Source organism: Cavia porcellus, unplaced genomic scaffold (assembly GCF_034190915.1).
Source record: "Cavia porcellus strain 051 isolate PalLab524CR breed Dunkin Hartley unplaced genomic scaffold, mCavPor4.1 scaffold_12, whole genome shotgun sequence".
Lineage (NCBI taxonomy): Eukaryota > Metazoa > Chordata > Mammalia > Rodentia > Caviidae > Cavia > Cavia porcellus.
In genome coordinates, this window is record NW_026947495.1 from 80,106,136 (window position 1) to 80,125,064 (window position 18,929).

At 53.9% G+C, this 18,929-nt stretch overlaps 1 long non-coding RNA gene across 1 annotated transcript; it reads right to left on the reverse strand.

The window, feature by feature from the left end:
* Positions 1 to 6,444: 6,444 nt before the first annotated feature.
* Positions 6,445 to 13,517, reverse strand: LOC134478344 (uncharacterized). Its single transcript, XR_010050943.1, has 2 exons — positions 13,126 to 13,517; positions 6,445 to 12,492 (listed from the first exon to the last, which is right to left on the reverse strand). It is a non-coding gene; the product is annotated as an uncharacterized LOC134478344 (long non-coding RNA).
* Positions 13,518 to 18,929: the final 5,412 nt, after the last annotated feature.

The following is an 18,929-nucleotide window of genomic DNA, read 5'->3' on the forward strand; positions in this document are numbered from 1 at the left end:
CTTGGGCACTGCAGGAGCGCTGTACCCTGACGTAGAGCTGTCTGATGAACTTTCCCATTGAAGTGGAAAGGGAAAAGCAACCCCTCAAAATTTTTAATTCCTACTGCGTGAGACAGTTTTGTATCCAAAGATCAGTGTAGAGGTGGATGCAGGAAAGACCTGAATTCAGCAGCTTCCTAAAGCATCTGCGGCAAGGGCCCAGGCTGACCCATGAAATGGGTGAAACAGTGATCGAAAAGAGCGGCTGCTGGCCCGCCCTTACCACCTGCGAGGAACGGGTCATGAATCCACAGTGCGCGGTTTACAGGATGAGGGCACAGAGACCGAGCAGTCCAGGGACAGGCAGCCCTGAAGATCGGCTCCAGGTGGAGCCCGGGAGGGCGGTGTGAGTGGCTGAGTGGGATCTGGAATGACTGCACGGGGAGGTTGGGGAGCAGAAGGCAACGACCGGTGAACTTCCAGGGAATATGAAATGATTTTTGAGATTCCCCCAAAACTCAGCCTGTAATCCAGGCTGGCTTTGAACTCACTGTGTAGCCCAGGTTGGCCTCAAACCCACAGAGTTCCTCCTGCCTCAGCCTCCCCAATTCTGGGATTACGGGCGTACGTCACCACGCATGGCTAAAGCATTGTAAAGCCATGTGCGGTTTCCACGGTGCTCCTCTTCCCAACTGAATGACACAAATCAAATTGAACAGTGGAAAGACAGAGCCAGGGTCCTCAAGCAGTCTTTCACGTTTCCTGGAGTTATGGTGGGGCTTAGAACTGGGGGAACCAGAATCCAGTCCTGGGGGCTCTCATGTGAGCTCCGCTGGGAAGGCTTCCTGCTCTTCACGGGTTCTTTCCAGTAAGATGATGCACCTTGAGATCAGCTGCAGCCAGGCATAGTTCTAAGTATAAAAGGGCCAGGGATGTAAGAGCCTGCGTGGCAAGCACAAGGTCATAAGTTTGATTCCCGGTACCCAAAAATTACCAAAGATAAAAGAAAGCGCTTCACAGGCACAGGCAGGTCTGGGCAGCCGAAGAGCTGAGGCGTGGATTCAGCGCTGGTCCTTCTCCAGGTGGACGCCCTTCTGCTCCGCCTCCCGTGCCCAGTGCGGTAGCTTCTGCCAAGTTTAGGTTTCTGAGCACTGCTTGTCAGAAAGCAGGAATCCAGAGCGGGACAGTGGCACGGCCCGTAATCCCACACTGGGGAGGCTGAGGTAGGAGGATCACTGCAAAATTCAAGGCCACCCTGCAATACACAGTGAGACCCTGTGTAAAAACGCAATGCAAACAAAACAGAGAGATCTGTGGGGTTTGGAAGGTTAATCCTTCAGGAGAAACAGCCGGGATTGGGCCAGGCAGGCCCAGAAATCCTTTGTATTATTTTCCCATTCACAGACAGCTGGGGTGCTCCTTCTGGAGCACCCCAAGATCTCCCGTTACAGCAGGAATCTTGGGAGTTTCACCTTTCTCCTTTTGAGGAGAGTGTCTTGATATCTTTTCACACCGTCCAGTCCTCAAGCTGTTTGGCCACACAATTTTAATAATTGTTTGTTTGAGACAGGTCGGCCTTATATGACAAGCATGCTTAATAATTCTGTTTACTCTCATTTTGTTTCTTTCCCAATTTTAATAATTGTAAAAGATTGGCGTGGCTCAGGTCCCTATCTGAGGAGCCACAGCCTAGTGGGCTGAGAGCATCTTGCTCGAGTCTGCAGATAGGGGGCCAGGACCACAGCGGGGCTGAGCCCGAGGATGGGATGCAGCACAGAAGATGGGGCGCCAGCGACTGCTGCCCTCTCCCTGCACCCCAGCTTGGTCCTTGCCGCAAGGCTCTGGGGCCTCCCTGGAGACGGTGTCTCTTGGGCAGAGGGCGCAGGGCAGAGAGGAATCAGGCCCCGAGCTTGCCCACCTCTGCCCACATGAGGCTGCAGCTCCACCCCGAAGCCCGCGGTCCAGGCCCTGGTACACTCTTGTCAGCCTAAACCGCCAACCTCGAAGCGCGGGTCTTTGCCTCAGCGCGTGAAACTGGAGACTGTGAAACAGGACCTGTGACCCATGTGCTATGAAGCAAAGCACAAGTCCAGTTGCCTGGTGTGGTGGCGCACGCCTGTGATCCCAGCACTCGGGAGGCTGAGGCGGGAGGATCACCTCCAGGTCGAGGCCAGCCTCTAAATAAAACACTCCTCCCAAGGTGAGGATGAGCTGGGCTTCTTGGCGACAGCCCTGTAGAGCAGAGAGAGAGATAGAAGCCAGCCTCTTCGCCCCAGTCTCCGCCGCCCAAAGCCACAAAGCAGGGAGAAGTGGAATGGGCCAGGGCAGATCCTGGGCTTGGGAGCCAGCAGGAAAAAGGCCCCAAACCCCGGGTCCCTGGGGCTAGGCAGATGGTTGCCATGGTAACTCAGCATCCAGGATCAATTGGTGTTACTTTGTTGGAAGAGGGGACCAAAAGTTTGTGGTAAATGAGAGAGAAAAGGCTTTTTTGGAAGAGGATCCAAAGTGGCTTAAAGATTCTGGCTTGAACTTTTGAATAATTAAGTGTCTTGGGAAAACAAAACAGAAATGCATCAAACCAGTCAGCCTCGCTCAGCCTCAAGGGGCAGACACGGCCGAGACAGGAGCACTAAGACAGGAACCCGAAGGCCTCCTAACTTATCTGAACAGGATCCACACCTCCCCTCTCCAGGGAGGTCTTGCTGTGCAGCCCAGGGTGGCCTGTACCTCCGGATCTTCCCGCCTCAGCCTTCCGAGTAGCCAGGAATAGGCAAGCAGTGCCATGTCAGGCACACGGGCTCGTTTCTGTGGGACCCGGAGCTCTATGAGAACTCTCCCACCTCGGCCTCCCGGGTACTCTCAGTGGCGTCCGCGTGCGACGACTCTGCACCCCTGCTTGTGTCTCCGCAGTCCACCCCGGGCCGTCACAGCTTCATTTTCCTTGTGGAGGGGCAGGGAGGCTTCCCCGCACAGTTCATCGCGGGCCGGGGGGGCCCCGGTGGAAGCTGCTTGACTCCAAGGCTCCAGGACCCCGCCCGCTGCTGTCGATGCTGGGTCTGAGGACTGAGTCGTGGGATCCATGATCCCCTTGTCTCAGGGCTGTGGTTTTATTGGAAAGTTTTTGGAAAATTACTATGGACTAGGAAAACAAACAACCTTTAAGACAAGGTGCAGAACTCAAAGGAAATCAGATCTATGGGACAGGCCCAGGCTCCCCTCCTAGTGTCAGAATTAGTGATTTATCCAGAAAACCTGGAAGCCAGGCCTGCTGGCTCACAGATGTAACTTCAGCACTTGGGAGGCTGAGGCAGGAGGATCATGGCCAGCCTGGGTTACAACATCAGACCCTGTCTCCAAAAAAAGACAGGATCTTGCTATGTACCTCAGTACCCTAGCTAACGAGAGCCTCTGATAGGAGTTCATGGTCCTCGCACAGAGGCCAGGTCTGCAAAGACCGACAATAGAGGTAAGATACCAAACAGAAACCAAGACGCACGAAATGGGGAACTTTCCCATGGTGTTTGCTGCTAGGTTTCAACTCAGAAACCCAAATGCACGGTTTGCAGCCAGGAATAAATGAGGGCGACCCCGTGCTTCGTGAGCGATAGGCGTGCTCAGGGTCGAGGGTGAAAGTGCCTGCCAGGGAGAGGCGGGCATCGAGGACAGCGGTGTCCCCCACCTGTCCCCTCTGAGTCCAGGCTCCTGTCTGCCCCACAAGCCTGAGAGGCCCGGCTTTCTCCTGGGTGCTGGGAAAACTTTTTAAGACCACGCCAGGGCCTCTGCAGTCGCCTTGAGTCAGCGCCTGGTGGTTTCCTTGCTGGTGAGCCCACCAGGAGGTGCCCACAGCGGAGAGGCCGGCAGGGCTGTGCCCAGTTCCTCACGGTTCTTTCTGTGTTTAGGCTTTTGAGACAGGATCTTGCTATGTAGCCCAGGCTGGCCTGAAACTCACAGCGATCTTCTTGCCTCAGCCTCCCAGCTGCTGGAATTGTAGGCATGAGCCACCACGCCTGGCGGCTACCCCTTTCCAAAGCAGTTCTGGGAATCCCCTTTCCTGAGTGTTTCCATGAGATGATCAAAAACAGTGACCGCTGCTGCCCAGCACCGTCCACCGGAAAGGCGGCCCCTAGAAACCTGAGGCTGCCCCTGTGTCCACCTTACTCACCAGATCGGGCACCCTGTGACTCCTGGCTCTTCCCCAAGTCACGAGGACCATGGAAGGGCAACGTTTCGAATCCATGCAGGACACTGAGGCAGCCAGGCCGGCGCAGCTAAAGACCCTCAGGAAGGAGCCTGGCAGTGATGCCGGGTGGGGTGAGGGGCCGAGTGTGCTGGTGCAGGGGGAGGGCGCGAGGGGGCCCGGGCAATGTACCTGCCACTGTCATCAGTGAGGTGCCCCCTTCCCCAGTGCTCAGTGCATGGAGAACCTCAGGTCGCCTTCATGTCTGCGCTGCTGGCCACAGGCCTTGGGCTGCCGGGAGGGGAGGGCTAGAGCTGGCTTCACCCGGCCTGCGCAGCGTCCTCCCAAGGCTGCACATTCTCAGGACCCTTGCTCTTAATGTGTTTGGTTTCTTGAGACAAGGTCTCGCTGTGCAGTCCAGGCTGGCTTTGAACTCACTGTGTGGCCCAGGCTGACCTTCCTACCTCAGCCCCCTGCTGCCTTTAGATAGTTAAAACAGCAGCTCCCTGCGTGACCACCCCTAAGTCCAGGAGTGGAAGGAGCAGCTGAAGCACGGGGAAGTGGGAGGGTGAAAGATGCCGTCCTGGACAGTGAGCTTTCCCAGGCCTGGCCGGGCTCCCCCACTTCCTTGTCCCGTTCTGCAGTCCCCCCATGAGACAGGCGTGAGCTGCGCTGAGCCGGACACCAGGGAGCCCCGTGGGGACCTCTGTTCCCAGTCTAAGGGTGCAGGACCAGAGGACCAAGGCGGCCCAGCCCGTGGTCAGGGAGGGCCACGACAGGCACAGTGGCCCTGGGTGCTGGGGACAAACCCAGCCCTCCACTTCCTCCACCTACCAGATGACTTAAATAATTTTCTTCCTCTTGGCTTAAATACTTTGCATATCCAGAAAGCCTTTAGATTAAAAAATAATTCTGGTTCCCGTTTTATTTTCTTTAGTGACTGTTGCTTCTGTTTTAAGTATGCAGATATACGTGGTCCTGGCACAGCTGTCATCCCAGCCCTCCAGAGGCTGAGGCAGGAGGATCACCATGAGCTCCAGGTCAGCCTGGGTCACATAGTGAGACCCTACCTCAAAAACAGAAAAGCAAACAAAACACTAAATAGGTGCATGCTTCCAAGAATCCTTTCAACAGAAGTGATAGGATTTGGTAGATTTTCCTAGCAAGTCAGAAACTGGCTTAGCAACATACCGAAAAAAAGTTTATACTAGATGTTTTGTTATTCATAAGCTTCTGTTATTACTACTTAGATTATCTAAGTGTTGTCTTTGCTCTTCTGGGAGTACCTGGGGTTTAATTTATTCTTCTACTCGTTTAAGGTGAAAACTTTGGCCATTCACTATAGCACTGTTCCTCTCTTCTGATTTCAGTATTTAGTGTTCTGTGAAATTTCATCTTCAACATGATTCCAACCAGAACCCAGGTTTTGTTATGTTATGTTGTAGTTTTTCACCCATTTCAAGATTTTTTTCTTTGCTTTTTTCTTTTATTGGGATTGAACCCAAGGAGCATTAAACTCTAAGCCCAGCTCTTTTTCTTTTTTTTCTTTATCCTGAGACCGAGTCTCACTAACCTGCCTGGGCCGCCTTGGGCTTCCGCCCATCCCGCCTCAGCCTCCTGAGTAGCTGAGATTACAGACGTGCACTGCCACGCCCGGCTCCAAGTACTGTCTTCTTTTTACTGTGTGCTACTTAGAAGTATGTCACCTGACACAAATACTTGAGGGTTTTCCATTAGTCTAGGAAACTTGATTCCTCATTTCTGCTGAGGAGGAGAGATTTTTTTTCCCTCCCCAGCCCCCGGTTCCTGGCTGGAGGTCGGACTGGAGAGAGGGGCAGGAGACTCACTGAATGGCAGTTCTTTGGGGTGGGGACTGGAGTGCAACCCATCTACATCATGGGGGAGACCTGCAAGGGAAGCCTGCTTGGATGCCTGGGATGGACAGGACAGGAAATCCAGGAACACAGCGAAGAGGAACTGTGCCACCTGGAGGACAGGGGCACAGCAGGGGACAGAGACCTTCCTGAGGGTCCATCCCTTGGCCTCTCCCACAGGCGGGGACATGCAGTCATCTTTGCTCCAACTCCTCCTGCGTCTTCTGCGGTGCTCTGTGTGCGCGGCTTCCCACCTGGCAGTTGAGTTGTCTGGTAATGTGAGAGCTTTTGTCTGGCGGATTGGTTTGGTGAGGGTGCGATTTAGCTTGTTTAATTTTGAGACAGGATCTCACTGTGTAGCTGTGTTGATTAGTTTTCTCTGGTTACTGAGACAAAAATACCCGACGCCCAAAATTAAGGGAGGAAAGGTTTATTTAGCTCACAGTTTGTGGAGGTTTCGTTGTGTACTCTGCTGGCTCCAGGCAGGGTGGCACGGGGCAGAGGGCAGCTGTCAAGGGAGGCAGAAGACAGCAAGAGCTAAAGGGGAGAGCACGGAGAGAAGACTCCTTCTGTCCCTTACGTTTTATGCAGGCCACTTTAGGGTGGGTGTAGATTATGGGTGTAGACCACCCATAATCCCAGCATTGGACCGTGAATCTTACACAAAATCTAGAAGTCCACCTCCCTGACTGCATGGGGCTTTGGGGCGACATTCAGGTACCATAACAGTAGCCCAGGCTGGGTTTGAACTTATGATTCTCCTGTCTCAGCCTCCTGAGTAGCTGGATTACTGGCATGCACCACTGCTCCTGGTTGCGTGACTTTTTTTTCCCTTTGATTTTTTTTTTTTTTTTTTTTTTTTTTTTTTTTTTTTTTTTTGGAGACAGAGTCTCTCTGTGGAATGCAGGCTGGCCTTGAACTCACAGTGATCCTCCTGCCTCAGCCTCCCAAAGGCTAGGATCACAGGCATGCATCACCACACCTTGCCTGACTTTTCAAAAAGAGGTATGGGTCATGTTTGTAGCCCAGGAATCAAACATTACGTGGGGAATACAGATGATCACTCTTTTTAGAATAGTACCTCTTCTGCCAACAGCTGTATTTTTGTGTTTGTTTCTTTTTAAGATTAAGGCAAAGCGATATTAATTTTACCCCAAGGCTTTTGCAGCACCCCTCAGAACCCCGACAGGCACCCAGGATTCTGGTCCGAGTCTGCAGCAGATTTGAGTGGGCAGTGTCCCTCAGCCAGGCTTGTGCAGCCCAACGGCCAGGCTGCCCCGGCCCAGTGCATGCATCAGGTCTGCAGCGCCAGGCCCAGCTCAGCCCTCCGGGATTTCAGTTCCCTAAACCAGCAATACATTTTCTTCCTTGTTGTTCTTTAATTCCCTCCAAGAAAACCTGGATAGAAATCAAGCCCAGCCAGTTCTGCTGGTTCTGGCCCTGAGCGTCACTTCTATCTTTAAAATCACTGGGCCTTCGCCATGTGCTGAGTGCTTTTAATTAAGCCAAATAAAACAAGCCTTAGCCTGAGCACGGAGCAGTGTGATTCCAGATTCCGGGCTTTACTACGGCGAGTGGGGGGGCAGCCAGGAGAGGGTGACCTGCGGATTTCTTCAGCCTGACGCTAATGTGAGGCTATCCTCTATGCAAACGTCTCTCTTAAATATTCAGCTCAGTGTGGAAACACTCACAGGCTCACAGTTTGTTCTTTTGCTCTTAGCTCATATTCTCCTACATTTCTTGTTGATTTCTGCTTCTCAAACTTCCACAGATTCTAACCACAAAAAAGGACCTCACGCCTTGTTTCCTTAATCAGGCAGGGTGATTCTGCTTGGTAGGATCAAGCTGTGTTCTGTTTTGTTTGAGACATGGTCTCGCTGTACAGTTCAGGCAGGCCTTGGGTTTGCCACGATCGTCCTGCCTCTGGGATGACAGGCGTGCACCACCACACCTAGCAGGAACAGTTGGTGCTGAGGACCTGGAGGGACCTTGTCCCAACCTTGAGGACCAGCCCCTGCTGGACAGAGCCCTGCTGCACATGGGCTGGACTAAGGCAGGGCTGGTGTGGGAACACAGCATTAGGTACTGACCTGCCTGCGCTGGCCAGCTGTGAAGCAGCCACAGACTCGAGACCTACAGGGCCCAAGAGAAGTCTAGAGGCCTAGGCTGGCAGGAGGGCGGCTTCCTCCTGTGTCCTGCACTTAGAGCTTACACTGGGCTGCCCTGGGAGGCCACGGGAGCCCCTGGGCCTGCCGACTTTGGAAACCTTTCCCTGGGCTCTGTGTGTGTCCGGGGCACCCAGCTGCTGCTGCTGCTGCTGTAAGCAGAGAGATGTAAGGTTTTCCCAGGCCTGCCAGGGTCCTGGTGTGGGGACAGCCTGCATGTGGCCCCAATGGCTACGGTTGTGACCATTGTCCTCTGGCTGCTGAGCAAGAATCGCCAGTCCTGGACGCCCCCCGGAACCCCCTGGACAGTGGCGTGGTTGCAGGGCCGTGAGGATGCCAGCAGGGGAGGCCCGAAGGCCACCCCCACGTCTTCCCTTCTCAGCGGTCTTCCTCGCGGGGGGTTCTCGTCCTTGTGTTTCACTCGACTCAGTGGCGGCTTTAGGGTCCTCTGCAATGGGGTCTCTTGGGCCTGGGGTCCAGTCCTGACTCTCCCCTGACTGTCCCCTGAACAGAGCTGCACGCGGTCAGGGTGGTGCCTGTGAAATACTCAGCAAGGGAGGAGATGAGCGAGCTCTGGCCGGGGTAGGGACAGGAAGGAAAAGGGGTCTAAAGGGAGAGCGGCCCAACGCGTGGGGCACTCGGGAGGCTGAGACAGGAGGACCTTGAGTCCGAGACCAGCCGGGGCTGCATCCTGAGACCCTATCAAAAACCAGCAAGACAGATGCATCAGGACAGGACCCGCACAGCACCGCTTTTCCATGGAGGTGGATCTGCTTTCCCACACTGCAGGGCTCTCCTCAGCCTCATTGCCTGCCAGGGAGGCGACGCGGGCCGAGAGGTTTTGTTGTGTTTAGTGCGGTGAAGATGCCAGGTTCATTGCCCAGGGCACCCGACCTACGCGGCAGCCTGGGTCTCAGCTGCTCACTGTCCCAATGAGGTGTAGGAAGCTGAGACTCAGGAGTGGGCGGAGTGGTCACAATGCTGACAGCCAGGATGGCAGCATCAGGACTGGACCCCAGGTCCATCAGACCCCGAGGACCCTACTCCTGCGCCACCAGGCCTTTGCCCACAGCATGGGGACCCAGGGCAGGAGACCTCGAAGGCCAAGTCCCCACCCACAAACCTCAGCCTGGATCAGATGTCAGCCACGGTCACCTGCTGCAGAGATACCCAGGTGTGATGCACCCGACAGGAAGCCATGAGTGATCTTCCAAGCTGGGCGGCCTCATACTTGCTTTTTAGCTTTTAATGGGACTGCTCAGGTGGGATTTTAGAACTGACTTGTGCAGTTAACCATCACTGTCAACTTGGCTGCACTAAGGGGTGACTGAACCGTGGGCCACTGTGATGTTCAGTGGATTCCCACTGATGTTCATAGCTCGCTGTGCCGTTAAAAGGTGGGACCCAGCTGGAGGAGCTGGGGTCTCTCTCTCCCTCCCTGTGCTGTGCTCCTGGCCATGAACCCGGAAGCTTTGCCTCCTCCTTCCATCACGCCGTTCCTGCCTTGGAGCCAACCATGAACCGAATCCTTTGGAGCCGTGAGCCGAGATGAGCCTCCCCTTTCTAAGCTGTGAGTGTCAGCTGGCTGGTGCGCCCCTCACAATGACAGCCGTCCTTGCCTTGCCACACAGGTGGACCAGCAGCAGTACGGGAATGTCAGCCACTTTCCAAAAAGAAAAACCCCCGAAACCAGGACCCTACATATCAAAAATGTTTGCTAAGTTGTCATCCCAAATAAATAATTGAAACAACATTTTTGGTAAGCAAGCCTACACACACCTGTGCTCCGTGTTTTCTTGCTAGGTAGAACATTGCAAGAATTATTTAAAGCTCTGTAGTCTTTCAGCACATGCAGGTTGCACTGCGACTTTTAGATTCTGCATCTCAACATGTAAGCTGAAGGCCTGGGTGACACGGAAGAGTCCAGCTGAGTGAGCTGACTCCAAGAGACTCAGAGTTCAGCTCAATCCTGGAGAAGCTGACCGAGATATAATACAATGTGTTCTCCTTGGGCCCTGGGGCGTTTATTTAGCAGCAGAACCACTGGGAACCCAGCCTGGGGCTCACACAGTTCTGGGCGCTGTGGGAGCCGGGAGAGCTGGGGTCACGGGCTCCCCTTTGCCCCGCTGGTGTCTATAGAAGTGGTGGCAGGCAGGGACCTGACTACCAGGCGCCGTGGCCTGGGTGCTGGTCTGTCTCTGCCTCCTTGCCCAGGGATTTCTGAAGTTCTGGCTGGTGAACTGGGCCTTGCTACCCCCAGCCCCCAGCCCCTCAGTTCTGAGGCTCTGGCTGCACCTGACCAGGTGCTTGGGTTGCATGGTGCGCCAGTCTTGATCCACCAGAGATGAAGGGGTCCTCTCCTCCACCTCTCGGACCATGTGGCAGCCTGACACTGCTGGGGTGCACCAGCTCGCACACCTGCAGGGACACTGTCAGCCAGTCAACTGGGAGCAGCAGGTAGCTGCAGGCCTTGTCGTTCACGGCCTTGGCAATGGGCTTCGCGTTGGTCACTATGAGGTCATCTGCACCTGCTGGGGTCACGGGGGACTTGAAGTCAAGGTTGCACTGCACAGAGCTGAGGAGCTCAGATGAGGAGCTAACCGGAGGGTGCAGTGGTTTTATTGCTGTGCTCAGCAGCCTTTGACACACCCCGGCCCGTGCAGTGGGTTCTGTCATTGTCACGCAGCTCCTGGCCTCCTAGATGCCACTGCAGGCACCGAAGAGAACTTTGGAGGTGCAGAGGTCAATGTCAACTGAGGGGTTCCCATGAGGGCCAAAGCTCCCTTGCGCGTCTTGAGTGTGGGCATGTGGGCTTCAAGGCCCAGAAGGAGGGAGAGGCTGCTGCAGATGCCATGGTGCACGCACCTTAGGTGAGATGCTGGTACTCCAGGCCCCGAGCAGGACATTTTGCTCTTCAGTAAAACCCTAGCATCTGCACCCTGCTCTCTTCATAGAGCGATCAGGCAGGCACTTGCATCCTTCGGCCTGGCCGGCTGGGCCTTGGCGCTTGCCTGGCGGAAGCTTGTGCTTGTCCCAGGTCCCCTCTGTGTCCCTCTCTGCCCTGACCCGGGCCCAGTACAGAGGGGAAAAGATGGGGGCAGGCTCACCTGGGACGTTTCCGGGACAGGAAGCCGGGTGCCGTGGAGTCCAGGGGTCCCCACACACAGTCGCTTTGCAGGTGCCACAGCCTGGGTGCCGTGGAGACTGGACTTTGGGGAACCCCAGAGGGGCGCAGTTTCTTCTGTCTGTTTGCTCAGTGCCCTGGACCCCCCTCTCCCTGGTTAGCCCTGCCAGCCAGGAAGCACAGAAAGCCCCACAAAGGTGCGTGTCCCCGAGTGAGGGTTTACGTTGTTGAGCCATATTTTGAGTGTTTCAAGAGAAAAAAAATAATGCTGCCATTTATTCATTCATTCACCTGATGTCCGGTTATTCTGCGGTGCTGGGGGCCGAACCCGGGCCTCCTGCGGGCTGAGCGAGCCCTGCACAGCTGGGCTGCACCCCAGCCCCCGCGCTTCTCTGAAGTCGGGGGCTTCAGAGCTTGTGCTCGGCTTTGGTCACTGTGTCCCTGAATCGTGCGCTGTGGAGCGGAAGGTGTGGATGGGGGGGAGGCTTTCCCACTTACTGGAAAAGGGGACTTGGTCTTGGTCTCGCCCACGTAGTGCAGGCTGGCCTGGAACTCACAGCCATCCTCCCGCCTCAGCCTCCCGAATGCTGGGATTACAGGTGTGTGCCACCACATCCAGCTTGAAAAAGGAATCTGGAGCAAGATTAAGCAACTTACCTCCATTTAGACCCCTCCATGCCATGCCCTGTCTCCTGGACCCCTTCCCATCTGCCCCCGTCTGTCTGTCTGTCAGTGTCTGCAGGTCTCAGCTCTGGCCCTGCAGTGCTCTTTGGGGATGCAAGTGTGGTCTCCGTTCTCTCGGCCTCATCCCACAGCAGGGCACTGTGGTGTCCAGGTGGATGAAGACCATTCCGGCCAAGCAGGCAGGGACCCCGCGGGCCGAACCGGTTCTTTCAGGACAGAGGCCATAACCGCTTTCCAGGAGCCCGCTGGCCACTCACGCTCCTGAGAAGCTTCCGTCTGTTCTGTGCTCGCTGTTTTCTGGGCCCCTTCCCCCGGGGCAGCCGCATTCTCTTCAGCTGTTAGTGTGTGGTGGACGGTGGTCTCCTGTCCAGGAGCAGCTGGCGAGACTTTTCCCTCTTTGGAGGCCCCGACTCTTCGGCTCCTCGGCTGCTTCCAGAAGGGTTGGATGTGCTGTGACCTCCACTGGTGGTTCCTGGCACCTCTCAGAACCTAAAGGAGAGCCCAGCAGAGAAATGACCATAAATTAGGAGCTGGATGTGGTGGCTCACACCTGTGATCCCAACCCTAGGGAGGCTGAGGCAGGAGAATCACCTGGGTTTGAGGCCAACTTGGGTCACACAGTGATTTCATTCCCAGGCTGAACTACAGAACAAAACGCTGTCTCAAACAAATAAACAAAAACAGAACTCAGAAGAGAGGGAGAGGGAGAGAGACGCAGCTGGGGGAGGACAGTATGGAGGAGTTAATGTCCTAAGGCTTTGTCATGCAGTTGTGCTCATGGGCACAGAGTGAGGTTTTGAAGCATGTATATGTGAAATGGTTAAATCAAGCCGGTTACATTCACCACCATCTACTCCGAAGTTTGGAGCTGAGAACTTCTTGTGTGTGCCCCTCACCAAGTGTGAGTCATGCGACATGCTATCCCTGGCCTCGGTCACTGGGCAGAGCTGGACGTCACTGGCACTGATTTCCGCTGTGTCTCCCAAGCCTGGTGCCTCGGATCAGCATGCCCCCCACTCCTGGCCATCCTTGGGTAACTGCTGTTCCACTGGTTCCCCCATGCATCCCACACATTCGGGGTTCCCCCTGCCCATCTGTAGAACAGGTTTTTTATTTACTCACCCGCAGTTAGGTTGATCCTGCATCTTGGCCATTGTGAGCAGAGCTGCAATAAACACGGGTCAGCAGACATTTCCTGGGAATAAGGGTTTCAGTTCCTTTGGCTGTAAACGAGGAAGTGAGTTTTCTGAATCATGTGGTAGTTCTATTTCTGGTTTCTGGAGGACTCTTCACAGTTTTTCCTTCTGGGGACCCTCATTTCCATCCCTGCTCTGGGGCGCCGTCTCCTGTGCTCCACACCCTGGAAACTATTACCTTTCACTGTTTTTTGATTTTGTTTTTGTTGTTTTGAGACAGGGTCTCACAATTCAGGCTGGCCTTGAACTCAGTTGTGTAACCCAAGCTGGCCTTGAATTCACAGCAACTCTCCTGCCTCAGCCTCCTGAGTGATGGGATTCCAGGCCCCTGGCACGTTTCATCTTTTTGAAGACTCCCATTCCGACAGGAAGGAAATGAGTGATTGTATTTGGCTTCAGTTTGCATTTTTGAGTGTAAGGTGATGGTGATCTTCCCTTGGCTCTGTTTGCCTCTCATGAGCCTTTTCTTGGAGCGAAGTCTGCCCCGTCCTTCCCACATGCTGGACAGGTCACCTTCTCACTGGTGCACTTTGGAGCCAAGGGGCTGGGACGCGTGAGCCCCTCGGCCTGGAGGCTGCAGCGGTGGAGTCAGGTTCTGCCCGCCCTGTCCAAGCCTGGTCTCTCCCACTCTTCTGTCCTGCTCTGTGCCAGAACCAGTGCGTAACACACACGGGACAGAGCTCTTTTTTTTTCATTTTCAAACGTAGAATATACCTGTAAGGCTGATCACTGGTAATCCAGGCCAACTATGCCCAAAATGCTGTACTCAGGGTACTCAGGGTAGGGACATGGCGTGCCTCACCATGCAGTGACACCAAACTCACAAGATGTCAAAGGGGCCATTGCGGAAAGGAGAGCAAGCGTTTGGAGAGGGGTCGCATGGTGAAGAGAACCTTAAACATGTGAGGTAGCAGCTACCAAGCGTGGTGTTTTGGGTACAGAAGTCTGTTTTATTGCTTTAATTGCTCTCTCTCTCTCTCTCTCTCTCTCTCTCTCTCTCTCTCTCTCTCTGAAACTTCTGGACAAAGAGCAGAGACCAAGGCATTTATGAAGTCAGCCTTGTAATTGCCAGGAAGCAGCGAGCTTGCCAGGAATCTCCCTGTGAGCTCCTAAGGGGGGATGAGCTCATGGACGCATACACATAAAGTCGGATCATTACAAAGCTGAATTAAAATGCATTAAATGTGGAACTCTGGTATACACCCCGGAGGGCTCCCCAACATGCAGAGAGCAGGTGAACAACCTGGGAGTTTAAAAGGGGACCTCAGATCCTCCCAGGCTGCGGTCCAGAGGTACTAAGCACCGGACCAGAAAAGCACTTTCCAGAAAGTGCTGTGTGTGAGGCCCTTGCCTCTCATGGACACGGCTGAGTGCAGATTTAGGAAGCGTGATTTGCCTTCCCTCTCTGTGGTCTCCACAGCCCCTGGACCAAGAGACGTGTGTCACTGTCCCCCGAGTAGGCGTTCACTGAATAAAAAGGTAAGGATGTATGTGCGGGCGTCTCCCGGATCCTCTCCCGGGGTAAGTTTGGCTTCTTTGCAGTTAGGTGTGTGGTGCAGCTTCTTAGCAAAGCTGTCGGTAAACAGTCAGGTGCTTCTGTTCATCCTGCGCTGCGGGGATAACAGGGAAGCCCAGCCCAGAGTGTCCCATCCAGAAGGGGACCACGTGGGGGCCCAGAGTTTCCTGCAGGCTAAAGGAGACACTTTAAAGGCCTAAAGGTAGAAGAAAGGGGCCACCGATTGAAAGGGAGAAATAAGTGGTTTTTTTTTTACAAAAGCAAGTTTAAAAACGTGAGTTAAAATCTAGGGAGCCCTAAGACAATGAAAAGCATTAAAACTGGGAGAAGCGGAAGGGGAAGGAGATTTATGTGCAAAAGTAAGATTGGTTTACATCCCATCATGTGCAGCAGTCAGCTGGACATTGTTCTCAGAAATAACCACAATGTGGGGGCGATTCCTCGCAACAGGAAGTGCCCGTGCTGAGACAGACAGAGGAGACTGCGCGTGGCATCCAGGAGGAAACGAGTCCAGCGCCTGGCCCGGGGTAAAAATAGCGGGCAACCTGTCGCTGTGATCCCGGCAGCCACGCACTCAGAGGGCAAAGCGGGGAAAGAAAGGAGCGCCGGCCTGTTTGGGTTTCCTTCCTCACCGGGCTGCACCCGCAGCCACCCCATAGGTCTGTAGTTCACTGAGATCTAGGGGAGAGTGGGGCCCCAAACCAGCCAGGTCCTGGCAAGCACCCCGCCGCAGGCCTGAGCACGGGGGCCTCTGGCAGCCAGCAGCCCCCCGGTGGGTTTTGTGATGAAGCTTTCATTTCGGGGTAACACCGGGCACCCTCAGAACGGGCACAGGGAGAAGGAGCCTTGCCTGCTGTACCTAAGGGGAGGCGCCAACCTCCAGGGCCCTGCAGCACAGGGTCCGGCCTAATTCAAAGGAGGTGAGCGAGCTCCAGACTGATTCTCATCGCAAAGCCAGGCGCTCCCCTGTGAGCCTCCTTCCCGCTTTTCTTCAGCAGCAGAAACTGCACAGAAGCCTGGCGGCCCAGCCCAGCAGGGAGGCAGGCTGCAGGCGGAGCTGGAGCTGGGTGCGGAATTCCGCTGATTCCCGGGCCGCTGGCAGCTCGCTTAGGCTCCGTCTCCCACACACCGAGCAACCTGTTTCATGCTCTTTCCTTTGAAGTGATTCCATGTTTGGGGCCCGTTACGCCATGAAAGGCTTTGTGCTTCCTTTCTTGGTTATTTGGGGAATAATAGAAATACCAGCCCGTTTGCCTCCGAGCTAAACCCAAGTGACTGCAGCCCAGGACCCTGCTTTTTTACACTTCGGGTTTTAATATTTGTTATTTGACATTTTCACCATTCTGCCTCTAACTTCCCTCTTTTTTCTGCTCCTGGAGACCGTCCCAGGCCCGTGTGTATTCTAGGCCAGGGCTCCGGCCTTACGCTTTGCTTTTTGTTTTGGAAACAGGATCTTGCTAAGTTGTCCCTGCTGACCCCAAGCTTGAGATCTTCCTGCCTCAGCCTTCTGAGTAGTTGTGACTCCAGGTGTCCCACCATGTCCAGCTCACCCCACTCTCTACTAGACTGAGGAAATTTTATTTTCCTACAGGCATTTGAATCTATAGCAACAATCATACATATGCCCACAATTACTCAGAGAAAGTGTTGTGTAGGTAACATTTATTTTTAAAAAATCAGTGTCTGCTACGTGGTGTAAGCCTGAGCCCATTTCATTTCCTGCGAAGGTTTTCTCAGGGGGTAAAGTAACAATCTAGCTCCAGGGTAAAGATCATCTCACCAGGGCAGTATAAGAAAAGTGGTTTGGAGGCGGTGGACCCAAGTTCAAATCCTGCCTGTGCCTGCCTAGCCCCTTTGCCCTTGAAACCTGAAATCCTTGTGTCAAGTGGAGATGCTACCCTGCAGCCTGAGGGGGGGCGGGCAAGGCCTGGCGAGGGCTAAGCGCAGGAAGGGACCTCAAACACCAGGAGAGTCTGAGCTTCAGGGCACAGCACCCGCCCCCTGTTATTTAAATGAGCCTCACTGTGCCCTCTTGGCAGCTGTCTGCAACCACTCAGGGTGTGGGAAGGCCCTCAGGGCCCTGTACTCCTGGGAATCAGACTGCAGGAGGAAAGCTCCCCTCGGAGTCCCCAACTCCCCCTGCTCTGTCCAGCTTCCCCTGGGTCCCCCTGGGCCGTGGACTCCCTGGGGAAAAACAAAAGGAAAGGGCTAAAGAAGGTAGAAAGTTCTTGATGCTGGCAGAGTTCTTTAAAAAAACTGAAGACAGGCATGGTGACACCTCATAGTGCTTGCACTCAGTGAGGCTGACCTGCAAGTGAGTTTCAGGCCAGGCCTGGTACGCCATGAGTTCAAGGGCAGGTTGAACCGTGAGATAAGACCCTCCCTCAAATAAAAACAAGCAAAAAAAAAAAAATACAGCATAGAAACAAAGCACACATGAGTTCAGTGCAGCCCAGTGACAGAGCGCTTGCCTAGCACATGCAGGGCCTTGGGTTAATCCCCAAGACCTCGTGGATGGATGGGTAGATGGATGGATACAAGGATAAAAGACAGGTAGACAGGTAGATGGGTGGATAGATAGCTGGATATATGGGTAGACTGGTGGATGAATAGATATATATATATATGGATAGATGGATGATAGATGTATGGGTAGAAGAATGGATGGATGAATGGATGAGTACATGGATGAACAGATGAACAGATAGATAGGTGGATCCATGGATAGATAGATAGATAAATGGAAATGGGGTGGTGGATAGATATGTGTATGTATGTATGGATGAATGGATACATGTGTGCATAGATGGATACCTGGATAGATAGATGGATAGACAGATAGATATATGGATAAATGGGATGAGTGGGTAGATACATGTATGGATGTAGATGTATGTATGTATGGATGGATGGATAAAATTCCCTTGTTTACTTTTCTTATCCTTTTGCTCCCAATCTCCTGGATCCATTAGTTCGTTTTTTTTCCAAAGAAGAGTCCAGCCATGCACACCCTCTCATTCTTGGCCAGTCTCAAATTCTGGGGAACAATATGGGAAGTGGCCTGAGGCCGCTTCAGTTCTGCACCTGACCCTGAGCTACTTGTTTGCTTCCTGGTCTGTCTCTGCCATTTTCTTCAAGAGGGCATCAAAGTGACCCTTACCTTGGTGGAGTGAGAGGGGTCTGCATCCCGTGACCCTCGGACAGAACCAAAGTCCCCAAGTGACTTAAATCCATGCTCTTTGCGTGCTTCACCAGGAGAGTGGGGGAGAGACAACAGACAGAGACAGAGACAGAGACAGCAACAGCAGACAGAGACAGAGACAGAGACAGAGACAGAGGCACTGACAGCACAATTTGCACCCAGGTGGAAAACAGTCCACACCCACCCGCCATGGGTCAGTTTTTCCTTCACTCTTGTCAAACCCTCAGAGAACAGGGAGCTCTGGGTCCCCCAAAGCAAAGGCAGGACCTGTGACTCACCCACCCAGGGGTTCACGGAGTCACCCAGGAGAATTAGCTGTGGATCGGTCAGGGAGAGGCACAAAGCGTTTGTGTTAGGTGGGATTTTAGAAGTCTGGGCTCAGAGTAGACTGCGGCTGAGAGGGTGTGCGGGGTCCGGGTGCAGGTGCCCTAGGGTGTCCTCTGGTGGGTGTCGGCAGAGGTGTGGCCCACGCAGAGTGCTCACCCAGCTTGGAGCTGAGATTCTGGGCCCCCTTGGGGAGGAGCAGTCTCCAGGTGGGAAGCCCAGCCGCAGCTCAGCTTACAGCCTTGTCCTGTCTCCAGGACCCTTACATTTTTCCCGAGTGGATTTCCCCGGAGGGAGAAGGCTTTAAGTGACTTTGCGTGCTAAAGCCGTAGTTTTTCTTTCTTTGTTTTTGGTACTGGGAATTGAACTCAGGACCTTGCACTAGCCAGGCAGGTGCTGCACGGCTGAGCTACATCCACAGCCCTCAGGTTTTTTTAAGTACAATTTTCTTTCTTTCTTTCTTTCTTTCTTTCTTTCTTTCTTTCTTTCTTTCTGTCTTCATGCATTCATTTGTTCAGGTTGTTTGTTTTCTGAGACAGTGCCAGGCTATGTAGTCCAGGCTGGCCTTGAACTCACTGTGCAGTCCAGGTTGACCTCAAACTTGACCCGATCCTCCTGCCTCAGCCTGCTGGATGCTAGAATTACAGGCCTGCACCAAAGTACAAAACAATTTTAAAACGACTGTATT